Source organism: Anser brachyrhynchus (genome assembly GCF_964034855.1).
Source record: "Anser brachyrhynchus genome assembly, chromosome: Z".
Lineage (NCBI taxonomy): Eukaryota > Metazoa > Chordata > Aves > Anseriformes > Anatidae > Anser > Anser brachyrhynchus.
The window spans coordinates 69,336,152-69,347,684 of record NC_137697.1 but is presented as its reverse complement, the minus strand read 5'-3'; the positions used below and the strand labels follow the sequence as shown (position 1 = coordinate 69,347,684).

General features: G+C 49.2%; 1 long non-coding RNA gene across 1 annotated transcript; it reads left to right on the top strand.

The window, feature by feature from the left end:
- The first annotated feature begins 1,115 nt into the window (after positions 1 to 1,115).
- On the top strand, positions 1,116 to 11,167 carry LOC308185372. Its single transcript, XR_013943333.1, has 4 exons — positions 1,116 to 1,244; positions 4,936 to 5,073; positions 6,941 to 7,122; positions 8,697 to 11,167. It is a non-coding gene; the product is annotated as an uncharacterized lncRNA (long non-coding RNA).
- The last annotated feature ends 366 nt before the right edge of the window (positions 11,168 to 11,533 follow it).

Below are 11,533 nucleotides of genomic sequence, written 5' to 3'. Positions count from 1 at the left end.
GCCGCAGGGGAACTGCTGCTGTGTGCCTGGAGCACCTCCTGCCCTCCTGCTGCGCTGCCCTTGGGGGCTGCAGGGCTGGCTCTCACCCCTCTCTCCCAGCTGCTGTTGCCCAGCACTTCTTTCCCTCCCTTAACTCTGCTCTCCCAGAGGCCCACCCAGCATCACTCGTAGCTCGGCTCTGGCCAGCAGCGGGTCCCTTTTGGAGCAGCAGGAGCTGGCTCTGCTCTGACATGGGGCAGCTGCTGGGCTCTGCTCACAGAGACCACCTCTGTAGCCCCCCAATACCAAACCCTTGCTGCATAAACCTAATGGACAGGCAAACTTCCTTGCTTGGAGCAGAGTGCCAGTGACATTTCTCTTTCTATCCCAAGCTTCTCCCTTTTTCTTGCAGGAGAGGTGGCAGACGTCCTGCAGCAGTGTCTCTGGAGCTGTTGGGGATGCTGCAACACCAGTAAATTTCTGCCTTGCTGCTGAAAACCACCTCCAGGTGATCCCCTCCTCCATCACTCCTCTCCTGATCCTCCAATGTACCAGCCCACAATGGGATAGTCTAACAAAAAGAGAAGCACAAGAAATCAATGATGAGGTCTTTGAAATTTCCCAATAGATGTTGAGAAATATTTGCCCAATGAGGATACTGAACAAAAGCATCGGCAAGGCCTTCAGGATTACATTAGAGAGCAATTTCATAGCTGAACGATTTCACTGCACACCCGGGGCTGCAGCCCCCATGCAGACCTGGGCTGGTGATGCTTTCACAAGAGCTGTCCGCAAGCCACCAGCCTGGGGATGCAGCTTCACCCCCATCACGGAGCCCCATGAGTAAAGGAGAGGGCACCATCTTCATGCCTCAAACCCCAGCCATTGTAAAAATGGTTGCTGAATCACTGGGAAGGGGAGAAGGTGCTGATGTTTCAAAGCCTTGTGCTATCTGCCTTCAACACAGATGCTCTCTGATAACACCTCAGCATGGCCTCCTGCAGCATGATAACCAACAGAAGCCACCTGAGCACCACAAATGGGAAAGAAAGTGACTGGGACCCCAGCGCTGCAGATCAACAAGGTTGTATGAGCTCTGCCAGCAGCAGTTCTGGTTTCTCAGTGGCTCTCTTTCTTCTTGCAAGAGGGGTGTCCAGAGGCACACACAAAATGCTGAGGCTGAAGAAAACAGCAAAGTGAGGAGGAAGGGAGATTGCCAAAGTGCAGCAATTCCTGTTTCCGTGAAGCCAACTACTATGATTCAGGTGAGCCCTTTCTCCAGGCGGGGCTCTCCTGCACTGTGCCAAGGAGGAATTGCGCGACTGCTGGGTTGCATCAGTTCCAGCCCTGGGGACACGGGTGTCCACAAAGGGCACTGTGGTAGTAATGAAAGAAAAGGCTTAGTTATCCAGGAGCTGTACACAGACCCATTATTGCTGGTTACTCCCTTCTCAGGGGAACAGAGGGCCCTATACATCAGCCTGACCCTACCCATAGGGAAGTCTGCTGCCTCCCTGGTGCCCAGGTCAGGGACATTGCCAGAAACCTTCACAACCTGGTTTGCCCCTCTGATTACTATCCTCTATTGATAGTCCAGGCTGGCAGCAATGAAATTGCTGAGAGAAGGCTATCAAATGGGACTTTAGGGGACTGGGGTGTTTAGTAGATGGAGCGGGAGTACGGGTAGTGTTTTCCTCTGTCCCTACAGTGGCGGGGAGGGGTGCGGAGAGGACACAGAAAGGCCACCTGATAACACATGGCCCAGAGGCTGGTGCCAACACATAAATTTTGTTGGTTTTTTTTTTGACCACAGGGCGCTTTACTCAGCACCCGGCCTGCTAACTACAGATGGGTCCCACCTGTCTCTAAGGGGAAAACAGACACTAGCGCAGGAGCTGGCAGGGCTCATTGAGGGGGCTTTAAACTAGGTAGGAAGGGGGACAGGGATGAAATAAGGCTCGTTAGAGGTGTGCCAGGGGGAACAATGTCAGGGCCGGGGGAGCAGGCAATGGTCCAACTGAAGTGCATCTACACTAACGCACGCAGCATGGGCAACAAACAGGAGGAGCTGGAAGCCATCGTGCAGCAGGCCAGCTATGACTTGGTCGCCATCACGGAAATGTGGTGGGACCACTCCCATGACTGCAGTGCTGCAATAACTGGCTATAGGCTTTTCAGAAGGGACAGGCAGCACAGAAGGGGTGGTGGTGTGGCTCTCTATATTAGAGAGTGTTTTGATGTTGTGGAACTTGAGACTGAGACTGGGAATGATAAGGTTGAGTCCCTATGGGTTAGGATCAGAGGGAAGGCCAACAAGGCAAGCATCCTGGTAGGGGTCTGTTACAGACCACCAAACCAGGATGAAGAGATGGATGAGGAATTCTACAGGCAGCTGGCAAAAGTCATGCAATCGCCAGCTCTTGTCCTCGTGGGGGACTTCAACTTCCCAGACATGTCCAGGAAATGCAATACAGCTCAGAGGAAGCAGTCTAGGAGGTTTCTGGAGAGCGTGGAAGACAGTTTCCTGACGCAGCTGGTTAGTGAGCCTACCAGGAGAGGTGCCCCACTGGACCCTCTGTTCACAGACAGAGAAGGACTGGTGGGAGATGTGGTGGTCGGGAGCTGTCTTGGGCAGAGTGACCACGAAATGGTTCAGTTCTCTATTCTTGGCGAAGTCAGAAGGGGAACCAGTAAAACTGCTGTACTGAATTTCCGGAGGGCTGACTTTGAGCTGTTCAGGACACTGGTTGGCAGAGTCCCTTGGAAGGCAGTTCTGAGGGGCAGAGGAGTCCAGGAAGGCTGGGCACTCCTCAAGAAGCAAATCTTAATGGCTCAGGAGCGGTCTGTCCCCGCGTGCCCAAAGATGAGCCGGTGCAGAAGAAGACCGGTCTGGCTGAACAGGGAGCTATGGCTAGAGCTTAGGAAAAAAAAAAAAAAGAGGGTTTATGATCTTTAGAAAAGAGGGTGGGCCACTCAGGAGGACTATCAGGATGTTGTAAGGATGTGCAGGGACAAAATTAGAAAAGCCAAAACTCATCTGGAGCTCAATCTGGCTACTGCTGTTAATGATAACAGAAAATGTTTTTATAAATACATTAACATGAAAAGAAGGACTAAGGAGAATCTTCATCCTTTACTGGATGCAGGGGGAAACTTAGTGACGAGAGATGAGGAAAAGGCTGAGGTGCTTAATGCCTTCTTTGCCTCAATCTTTAGCGGCAAAACCAGTTGTTCTCTGGGTGCCCAGTACCTGGAGCTGGTGGAAGGGGATTGGGAGCAGGATGTGGCCCTCATAATCCAGGAGGAAATGGTTAGCGACCTGCTACAGCACTTAGATGTACGCAAGTCAATTGGGCTGGATGGGATCCACCTGAGGGTACTGCGAGAACTGGCAGAGGAGCTGGCCAAGCCACTTTCCATCATTTATCGGAGGTCCTGGCTATCAGGGGAGGTCCCAGTCGACTGGCGGCTAGGAAACATGACGCCCATCTACAAGAAGGGCTGGAGGGTAGACCCAGGAAACTATAGGCCTGTTAGTTTGACTTCGGTGCCAGGGAAGCTCATGGAGCAGATTATCTTGAGTGTCATCATGCAGCACTTGCAGGGCAACCAAATGATCAGGCCCAGTCAGCATGGGTTTATGAAAGGCAGGTCCTGCTTGACAAACCTGATCTGCTTCAATGACCAAGTGACGCGCTTGGTGGATGAGGGAAGAGCTGTGGATGTGATCTACCTTGACTTCAGTAAGGCTTTTGACACCGATTCCAACAGCATTCTCCTCAAGAAACTGGCTGCTCATGGCTTGGACTGGTGTACACTTTGTTGGGTTAGAAACTGGCTGGGTAGCCGGGCCCAAAGAGTCATGGTGAATGGAGTTAAATCCAGTTGGAGGCCGGTCACTAGTGGAGTCCCCCAGGGCTCAGTACTAGGGCCAGTTCTCCTTAGTATCTTTATCGATGATCTGGATCGAGTGCACCCTCAGTAAGTTTGCAGATGACACCAAGGTAGGTGCGTGTGTCGATCTGCTGGAGGGTAGGAAGACTTTGCAGGAGGATCTGGATAGGCTGGACCGATGGTCTGAGGCCAGCTGTATGAAGTTCAACAAGGCCAAGTGCCGGGTCCTGCACCTGGGGCGCAACAACCCCAAGCAGCGCTACAGGCTGGGAGATGAGTGGCTGGAAAGCTGCCTGGCCGAGAAGGACCTGGGAGTATTGGTTGATAGTCGGCTGAATATGAGCCAGCAGTGTGCCCAGGTGGCCAAGAAGGCCAACAGCATCCTGGCTTGTATAAGAAGCAGCGTGGCCAGCAGGGCTAGGGAAGTGATTGTGCCCCTGCACTCGGCTCTGGTGAGGCCGCACCTCGAGTACTGTGTTCAGTTTTGGGCCCCTCGCTACAAGAAGGACATGGACGTGCTCGAGAGAGTCCAGAGAAGGGCGACCAAGCTGGTGAAGGGTCTGGAGAACAAGTCTTATGAGGAGCGGCTGAGAGAGCTGGGGTTGTTCAGCCTGGAGAAGAGGAGGCTCAGGGGCGACCTTATTGCACTCTACAGGTACCTTAAAGGAGGCTGTAGCGAGGTGGGGGTTGGTCTGTTCTTCCACGTGCCTAGTGACAGGACGAGGGGGAATGGGCTAAAGTTGTGCCAGGGGAGGTTTAGGTTGGATATTAGGAAGAACTTCTTTACTGAAAGGGTTGTTAGGCATTGGAATGGGCTGCCCAGGGAAGTGGTTGAGTCACCATCCCTGGAGGTCTTTAAGAGACGTTTAGATGTGGAACTCAGTGATATGGTTTAGTGGAGGACTTGTTAGTGTTAGGTCAGAGATTGGACTCGGTGATCTTGTAGGTGTCTTCCAACCTAGATGATTCTGTGACTGTAATTCTGTGGTGGGAAGTCAAGCTGTACAGTCTGCAGAGCAGAAATGCGAGCTTCTTAGATCCTTTCAAACTGTTTTTTTAAAGGTTTTGTCTTCCTAAAAGGACACCAGAAATCCTGCTTTCAGCACTCTGGTGTGTGCCGTCTGCAACAGGCTGGGCCCTGCACATACACTTGGCATTATCTGTTTCTGCAGTACAGAACCAGATTTTTCTCCCATCCAGGTAAGACACCGGGAGCCATCACAAATATAAATAGAAAATTGGTGTTTTGCCAGATTTCTCCTTTCACTGCATGTTGGCTAGTTACAAAGAAGCAGCACAGAAAAAAAAAATATATATATATATACTTTTTTTTTTTTTTGGCTTTACTACTTGTTCTTCTGCAACACACATCTTGGCACACAGGGATGCAGGGATGGCACCTGAGGGATATTCACACAAGCTGAAACCAGTCCATCCAACCAAGAGAGGGGCAAGGGGAAATCTGTGGATGTTGCTCAAGCCCCTGCATGCCCAGGGCTCTTGCAGAGGCTGGGCTTTGGCTGGGGGACCTGTTGGGGGCCACGTGCTCATGTACCACCAGGAGCCCCTTACTGCTGAGCAGAAATCTTTCGTGTGCCCCATGACATGAGCATTTCTCTCACAGCCCCCACTGCCAAGACCCAGCCCTATTTCCTGACCAAGAAAGGAAAGAGGTAGTGAAGCTGCTCCAAAGGTTAAATAAATAAGTAGCTCACAACTTCCTTCCCTGGTCAGTCGCTGGTGCTTGCTACACCGGTGGGTGAATGTTTCTTGCCCTGTGACCCCGACTGTCACTGGTACCCAGGGTAGGGGGCTGACCCCATGAAAGGTGGTCTGGGGAGGGGTCTTCCTCTCTTTGTGGAGGCCTGTGCCTGTGCAACAGGGCAGTTTTGGAAATGAAGACAAAAGACATCATTCTCCAGTTCAGCTGAGACCCTTTACCTGACATACAGGCACCATGGCATGAAGAGGTGTGAGGTCACTAAAGTGAATTTAAGGCATGAAAGAGTAGAGAAATAGCACTGCAGAATGTCCTGCTGCCTGTCGGGCAGGGACGTCCTCTGCAATACAGCAGCAGCAACTGATCTGAAGCCACTTTAATGTCAGACTACAAATACTCCTAACTGCAAAGCTGCTTGTAAGTAATGCCAGTGTTACCAGGATAGTGCAAGGCTTTCCCTTCATCCTTATTCTTGGTAACTCCTGCTGCAGCCCCAAGCAAAGGCAGGTAGGTCCCTGTGCTGCAGCTCTCTAGAGAGCAGTGGTTAAGACTGAACGCCAGATGGGATTGTGCTGCAGCACAGTAGCTGTCTGCGTGCACCCATTTATTTGATGTAAAAGTGAGATAACACGTTATTAGCTTGGTCTGTAATAAAAAGACATTGCACAACATTGTTCTTATCACGGGCTGAGAGTGTGTACTCTGGTATTTATGGCAGCTGGGCTTATGCTCAGCAATTTCCCATAAAAGCTGTCAATTAACTTATTTCATTCTTGTATGCAGTCTCAGAAACAGCAGGGAGCGTGATCTGTTGTTGATGGCTTCTGCAGGGTCCAGGGCCATGCTATGCTCCTAGCACGGCCATTTTTATTCATGAAAGTATTACCATGGTAATGAAAATACCTTTAAGTTGAGAACCAAGCACAATAACAAAGCCCTGGAGTGCTGTGAAGTAAAGATGTACCCTGCCTCCAAAACGCATCGTGTTAAAAGGATAACGTGGAAAAGCCGCAGTGGAAGAGGAGATCAGCAGAATGAAGTATGCTTTGGTTGGTCCAAAAATGGGAAAAATTAAAACAGCAGGATCTAAAGACTGGAGAAGCAGAAGGGGACGAGAAGAAATCTTTCTCCAGAGGAGTGCAAGGTTGTGGCTGCTGCTGATGCAGTAAGGTCTGCTCACCAGTGCTAGCTCATGGGGCACCCTGGAAAAAGCAGGGATTACTGTGCAGGGAAGATGAGTGTCAGACAACACCTGCAGGAGATGCCCAAGGTCCAGCATAGCCCAACAAGAAAATCTTACATCACACCCAGTCACTGCAGCTGTCTGAATCTTTCTTTCCCTCCTAGGTCTGGTCTAGGTGCCCTCTTCCACAGATCCAAAGCTGAAGACTCGGGTGCATTTTCAAAATGGCCCTCCTGTAGTGTTTCATCTTGTGGTGGTCCATGTCCATCTCCAGGACAGGTCAGGTCTGTCTGGAGCCAGACAAGAGGAAGAAGAGTTAGAAGAAATGCTGAAGAAAAAGCAGAAGGTGAGTTTGGAGCAGGTCTCCTGCAGGCCCAAAAGAGGGTTTAAGATTTCCCAGGCTCAGGAAATACTTAGAGGATGGTGTTGGTCTTATACAGCAACAATTTCTCTTCGTGCTGGCTTGGTGTCACAAGAGGTGAGGTACATTTCTGCCTGTTTCAGGCTGCTGATGGTCTCTTATTATCCTTCTCATCAATTCATTCTTGAGAGCTCTCTGAAGCTTAGCTACTTTTATCTGACATCACCCCAGAAGACATATCTTCAGCTTTGTAGCCTGGATTCATTACCCAAATGATGCATGAGATCCCTATTCATGATGCAGAGGGATATTTTTGTTTTGCATTTTGATTTCCACTAAGAAGCCTCCCTCTGGAGACTCCAGCAAACATTTTAATGCAATATTTACTGCAATCGTATCACTTCCAGCATGGCATGCTCTAATGTTTTTGCTCATTGCCTGTAGCTGGACACTTCTGTCCCTCTGCGTGCAGGCCACAACCCATGAGATGCTCATGGAAATGCCGCACTGCCTGAAATGCAGGGACCCTCGCATTTCCCAGGCCAGAGCTAGGTAAATAACAAATGCAGGTGCCCATTTGTGCAAGGGCTGAGGATCCTCCTTGCTGACAGACTTCATGGAGACTGAGCCCTTCGCTTCTGGGCTCCTGGAAGCCCCTGGCCATGCTGGTGGTGGGGCAGATGCTGGCAGCTGGCAAGGTATGGGTGACAGCTCTGTGTCACCCATCAGAGGCTGGTCCTGTCACCAGCTCTGAGAAGCTCTCTCTGTGGGACCAGCCTCTGATGGACGTGATCTCCAGTGCTGGTTGGTGCCTCGTGTGGTGTCTCATCTCCTTCTGCTTCTGCTCCCCCCTGAACTCACCTCCCACATGTGCCACATGGTGCTGAGGGTCCTCTTCCACAACAGCAGTGGCTTGATTTCATCAGCAAGCTAGGCCAGCATGCTGAGGTTTCCATTAATTGCCCATCATTTGTTGCTCTTTGCAGCACCGCCCTTACGGGGCCGTGGCAAGGGTTTGAAAGTCCATGATTTAGCTGATGAGTTGTTATGGAAAGGCTGAGATTGCTTGGTGGAAATTAGACTCAGACTTTCCACCAGCTGAAAATAAAAATAAAATGTGATTTTCCTCTGAACTGCAGTGATACCTAAACAGTAGGTGTGGGCAGATAAAACCTAAACCTTGCCCCCTTGTGTGAACGGTAATGACCTTTCCCACCTGTACCAAATGCAGCCACATGCGTGGCAGCGAGATGTGCTGATGCCATCATCGCATAAAGGAGAAAAAAGAGCTGACAGGCTTTTAATGAGAAGTGTCTCATCGACAGAAAAATGTATTTCAGAACCAGGTACATTATTGCTTTCTGTACACTTTGGTTTTTCACTGAAAACGTTAAAACAAACAAACCAAACCAGTTTAGAGTGTTGGGGATGAAAAATCTCTCTGATTCCTGACATAGCTTTCCTGTATGAAAATTTTCTAATGGATAGAACTTATCTCTGTATTGTCTTCTTCATTCTTCCTTATTGTTTTTACTAGTCTTTTTTTTTTCTTTTTTTAGGTAATTGTAAATGGAGATATCTTTAGCTCTGTCTTACAATGGCTAGAGGAAGAAAAAAGAGGACAGAAAAAAATGATGAACAGAATAGATAGATATATAAATAGATAGATGGATAGATAACATAATCTCAGAGCTTTTACTCTGACACTGGCTGGATTCATAAGAGATGCCAGAAAACCTGCAGAAGAAGTAGCCATTACTTTGAGTGTAACTCTTCAACTGACTAAGTTACGAAGATTTTGTGTAAACTGCAGTGATTAAATTATATACACAGTGTCATAAAATGGATGTTGTGGAGAGAACTGCTGGAGTGAAATAGATTCCTCACTGTGGCTATGTACAATCTGAAACGCACTTTCTTTTAAATGGGTCTCCTGAACACACCTCTAAATGGACCAGATTTCCAGAACCATGCAGAGCTGCTACGCCATGGACCTTGGCTATCCTACCCAGCATTACTGTCAAATTGTGTGGGTAAATCACACCACAAAGCAGACCAAGTGTCCAAAGAAAAAGGGGGCTATATAGGATTAAGGTAGAGACTGCAGCAACCTCCGGTTGTCCTGGGAGGCTTACTTGATAGATGAGCAGAAGGAGTCTGGCATGCCCAGAAGCATGGTCTTGGTCCAGTCTTCTCTACCCTGAACAGGGAAAACATCACCAAAGACCTTAGCTTGCCTTGGGGATGTGTGAGCAGGTGGCACCATAGCAGAGAAACTCCTCTCTGGCCAGGAAGAGTTACAGCAGCCTCATACCCCAGGTGCCCACTCTGGGGGTCTGCCAAAATGTGTTACAAGATGAGTGATGGAGGTCCACCTCAGGGAGTAGAGGCAGACCGAAGCACAGGGGAGACAAACGCCCCTGCCACCCTAGAAGCAAAGCCTGTGGTGATATGAGCACACTCAGTACTGGAAAAGGCTCTGGTGACAGTCACTGCTGGAGTCACATCAGAGGTTGGAGGAGGCAGCTCCAGGAGTAAAAATTGCCTCTGGGCAGCTGCTGTCCTTGCTCAGTCACGTCAGAGCACAGGCCCCCAAAGGTAAAGATAGAGCTTAATTAAACCACAAAGTTCATGAATCTCAATGGTTGTGCAATCTAATCGTGGTAATAAGGAAAGCCTGTGCAAACATGATATGACAATTCTGTCATCCCTCCTGTCGCAAGCACGCAATGAATCAACACCCACTTTGAGTTTTAAGGTCATCAAGCCTACGTATCCGGAGCAATGGATCTTGAGGGTAAATCCTCCTTCTTGTACCAAAACACAACCCCCAGAAAGTCCTTGGCTGCCCAGCTAATGAAGTTCAGCTACAATGAGCATCCCATCACAGATTCTGTTTGCTCCACATTTCCTGTCCACCCCATCTAGTTCAACCTTTTTTCCCTTTTCAACTTTCCCCCTTTCAGCTCCTCTTTGCAAACCTCTTCAACTAGCTGTCCAGTGTTAATTCCCTCTGGGTTGCACCAGATCTAGCTGTCACGTTTCCTTGCTACCACAGGTAAAACACCCTGGAACTCTAAAATAGAGAAGAAATAAAGGAAAGCAGGATATTATGGAGCCATAAAGTCCACAGGAATACAACTCTACAATCTGGAGTATTGGTGGGCTGGATCCTACTAGCATCACGGGTGTTTTGTGCAGCAAGGCTAAACCCAGTAATATGAAAATGTCAGAGATCTGGAGTGAATAAAAAGAAAACCAAACTTGCCTTTATGCTCTTTTATGTTCTTGCTTTTATGTTCTGCAAGTGCTCATTTCCCACTCTGTAAGTGCTCATTTCCCATCCCTTAAGCTACCTCCCACCCCAATTTCCACCATGCAAACCAAAGAAAGGAGCAGGTTGAGTGTTTCTGCCTTTCTCTGGCCAAGACACAAGCAAGCCCTCCAAATCAGATATTTCAGCTGGGAGGAAGATTTGGAGGAATTATTATGCCCCCTGAACTAAACTACATGCATATAGGCATATATAGAGGCATGTATGTATGTATGTATGCCTTCCCACACCAGTGCGGGTCAAAGACCTGAAGACGACTTCTCCAGGTGCTTTCTGTGAACCACCCAATGATGCTGTTCTTCTAACTATGAAGCTCAAAACAGCTTCTATGTGTGGTGTGATGTGGTGTGAACCCCACAGGAGTGCTGCTACCCAGAGCTGCACTAGGGCACGCTCCCATGCCACGGCTCGCACCCTCGGCCAGGGTCCTGCCCGTGCCAGCCCACCGCTGGGGGCTGACACCCACCAGCCCCACTGGCAGAGCCCATCCCTGTCCAGGGGGCTCTGCTGTTCCTGCCCTCAGTGGTGGCCTCCTGCCAGCACGATGAGACAGGCAAGATGGGGCTCAGAAGGCAGCCCACATAGGATTCAGTGTGGGACTCTTCTCCTTCTTTATTCTCATTCTTATCCTTATTCATATCTTTTTTCTGGTGCAAGCTCATCTGGCACAAATTTGAGGGACTGTGAAGGAACGCAGTGAAAACCTGTTCATTTTGCTTACACAACGCAGTTGTTCTTGAATCTGAGAAAGCAGTCACTTAACCATTGTCACGGGGGCAGAATTGCAAATAGAGGCCATCTTAGCCATAAAATATGGAATTTCTTTTGGCTTTTCCTTCCAGGGGGACTGCACTGCCCACAGCCTTGTGTGTACCACGTTGACAGATTTCACAGGCACTGTTTTGCCCTTTGGCTTCTCCTCACAGAAGGTCTAAGCCCTGCTGTTTTTGCGTAGATTAAGAAAAATCACGCAATAAAATCAGGGCAAAACTCCTGAACTGACATTGTGAAACAGACTTAAAGCTTCCCTAAATCCACATGGATTCAAAACAAGCACAAACC